Raw genomic sequence first — 3519 nt, 5'->3', positions numbered from 1 at the left:
GTATGGAACCTAAACAAACAGCTGCCTAGAAAACATGTTACTAAGTTCCAAAAATACGTTTGATTTTGAATATGTAGATACCAGTCAGTGATTTTGTGGGGTCAACCAGAACCTAATTCATAGAAGAGAAAGCAAACAAGCCAAATCTTAATTGGCATTACACAGGAGATTTTATTACCTCTATTAGAAAGCCACATTCTAATCTTGGCCACATTCTGAGTGGCAGAGCCCATTACCTGGAGTGCTATTTAACTAAGATACTCTTGTGGGCTCCAATCAGGTTCCTGTTCACAAACAACCAGATATAATACATATCTTGGTCTGTGCAAGCGTGCAAAGATAAATGACATTTAACGCCAACGTGATCCAATTATAACACGGGGAAATTTTTTTCAATTAAGGGACTAACTCACTTTTTGGTGCTCTGTTAGAGCCAAAAAAAAAAAAAAAAAAAAAAAAAAAAGGAGGGGTTAGTTGTGAAAGAAGATGGAAGTGCACAGAATTAATTATGGGAGTTTGAGGAAAAATCTGCCACAAGTCAAATGAACGGCAGAATAGAGAAGCCAGAGCTCTCTGGGGCTAAGGCAAGCAAGACACCAACACCAAAGGGAAGCAGATGGGGCCTGCTCTGGGAATGTGTTGAATGAGGCCAGAAAAGCTTGAATGAATTGGCACTCCCTTCTCCGTGCCTATTAATGGAAATGAGGAGGGAACAGGATAATATTCGGGATTTATGTACAGGGTCCTTGTTCAGGGTACATTCAACCTGATTACCATCGTCTTTTAAAAATACTCCCACTCTGTGTGACTTTCATAAGTTACTTGGCTTCTCTGGGCTTCAGTATATAGGAGGCCCTTTATTAACCCTTAACCTTAAATCTGGAAAAAATAACAGCTTTTTCGGTTCAGAAATGCTGTGACCCTGCTGTGGGGCGTCTATGTCCTGGGGGCAACGTGCCAGAGCCGTGTTCAAGAGTCCTTATGTGGATTTGTGGATGTTATGCCCAGATTTCAAGATCCCTAAAAGCCCACCAGGGAGCCAGCCAAGTCCGATGCAAAAACAAGGAGTCTTTATTCGAACTAGTTCGGCTCCCCGACCACACTCACCGATGCAACGGCAAGCCAAGTGGCAGAGAGAGAGAACTCTGTATGGAGAGAGGTTTTATAGGGAAGGGGAGGAGAAAGGACTGTGGGCCCTGCTGATTGGCCAGGTGCAAGTCAGTGTCTCGTTACAAAGGATGTGATCATATCTATTGCGACTTCCCTTGATTGTCATTGGTTAAAGAAGTCCTGGGTGTGGCTAGCAGAGGCTTGGGCTTCCGGGAAGAAGCCTTGCCGAGCACATGGCTGCTCAAAGATGGAGGACCCAGGGTAAGATGGAGGGCGTAGTCCTCGCCCTTTCAGTGGAGAGTCGTGTTTTTAACTTTTATGGAATTTACACTTTAGCAAGATTGATTTTTTCCCTCCACGCTGGCCTAGTTTGGGGTCGCCATGGTGAATTTTGGGTCAGAAGGCTCCAGGCTTTCAGACTGGTTTCCAAGCCTTCTTAAATCTATCCCAGTGATGCTGTTTGAAAGGTTCCACGTTGGGCTGGGGTCACATAGAACAGACTCAAGGCTCAGTGTAATAAAAATGGTATTTATTCAAGGCTACAGATGGGCTGAGTTTGAGACAGAAGTCAGCACCAAATGGGGAGGGAGCAGGCTTTTCATGTGCCTAGGGAGAGTGGCAGGCTTCGGCTGACACTCGCATCTGGACCATGCTGCAGGCGGCTTCTTGTTAACTCACTGTATCTGGGCTGGGCTGCAGGCAGCTTCTGTTGAGCACATATCTGGGCTGTGCAAGAGTTGTGGTCTCAGAAGTTCCTGTAAGATATACGCTCAAGGGAACATCATTTTACAAGGCTCAGGCTTGCAGAATGAGTTTCCCTTTGACATTTGTTAGATTTTTGTAAGGCTCAAGCCTGTGTTGAAGTATGGTAGCAATCATCTCAGGTAGAAACTATAGTTTAACTTTAACCCTGCTGTTTGGCTTCTGTACCTATTTGCTTTTTTTAACAATAGAAAAGTTATTTTGATTTTCTGAGTTATATAAATCATCCCATTCAATTAAATACCCTATTGATTGTAATGTGAAATCCCATTGGTTGTGGTGATACTGGTCTTAGAAAGCACATTTTCCTTTACCTGGGAAGGACAGCACGATTATCCCAAGGTCAGCGGGCTCCAGTTAACGTGTCCCCATTGACTCAGTGTTTCGGAGACCCAAAACTATAATTTAGATAACCTGCTTAAGCCTGACCAGGTTCCTCATTCCAGACCCAAGGGCTCTAGATAATGTGTTTCTGTCAATTTAGTGATCCAGAGACCCAAAACTATAATTTAGATAACATGCTTCTTCTACTTCTGTAAACTGCTTTTTTGCAAACCAGGTTCCTCATTCCAAACCCTGGGATGTAACCAATACGTTTGTGATCTTTGCCTATATAAGTCTGGTATTGGGGTTGGGGCGGGCACTATGAGATTTGGGAAAGCAAAATGGCCCCTCATAGTCCCGGATTTGCAATAAATGTGACTCTTTAATTCAACTTCTTGCGGCGTCCTTCTGTGATTCGCGGGGTACATTACAACAGTGTTCTCCAGTTAACCCTATCACTTTTAAATTCTTCCTGTCTCTCACAGCCCTCCCCTCTTCTCCCTGTTGTCACTGACCTGGTGGGGCCCTCATTGGCACTGGGACCACTGCAATATCCCTCCCACTGGCCTCCTCACTTCCAGCCTTTCGTGTCTTTCTTCTATCCCTGGGGGGATTAGGAAGCATCTCTCCACAAAATACACTGAACATGTGTGGAAAATTGATTGACTCACTATTCAAGGAGAGAAGCAGTACGATGGTAAAGTTGGCTGAGCTGGCATCTTGAGAAACTGGCTATGTGGAGACATTTATAAAGGAATCAAGTTCCCAGGTTAGATAAAAAAAAAAACAAACAAACTGGTTCATGCCTTACAAGATGATACAAAGCCATAACACTTAGGGACAGCTCTTCTCCTGAGCAGAAAGCATTTGCATTTCTACAGACAAGATCTGCAGTGGGGCTCCTTCATAACTAACTCCCAGGCTAACTTGCCCCGGAAAACCCCTGCGCCCTTCCCGTTTCCAGGGCTTCCAGGGCAGATGGCAGGCTTTCCCACGCCCCTGTCCTTTCTTCTTGCGTGTTCATTTTTGACATCTCCCTCGTCTGCAGGTATCAAAAGGCAGCAATCAATAGATTTGTCATGCTAGAACAATATTCACTGGTTCCAAAATGAGTATTTCTGGTATGAGAGGACAATTTATGATCATCTACAGCATGTCTTCTGTGACACAATTTTAATAGATTTTTCATTGCTTTTTCATTTAAGAAAATGAATTTTGTGACTTTTTAACATTTAAAGTAAACTGGGTTCCTGGACCCAATTCCACCGTGGAAGGGGGGTTCCCCATGCCCACAAACAACTCTCCAACAGCAGCGGTGGCTGA

Source organism: Myotis myotis, unplaced genomic scaffold (assembly GCF_014108235.1).
Source record: "Myotis myotis isolate mMyoMyo1 unplaced genomic scaffold, mMyoMyo1.p scaffold_m19_p_1, whole genome shotgun sequence".
Lineage (NCBI taxonomy): Eukaryota > Metazoa > Chordata > Mammalia > Chiroptera > Vespertilionidae > Myotis > Myotis myotis.
Note: the sequence above shows the minus strand (reverse complement) of the source record.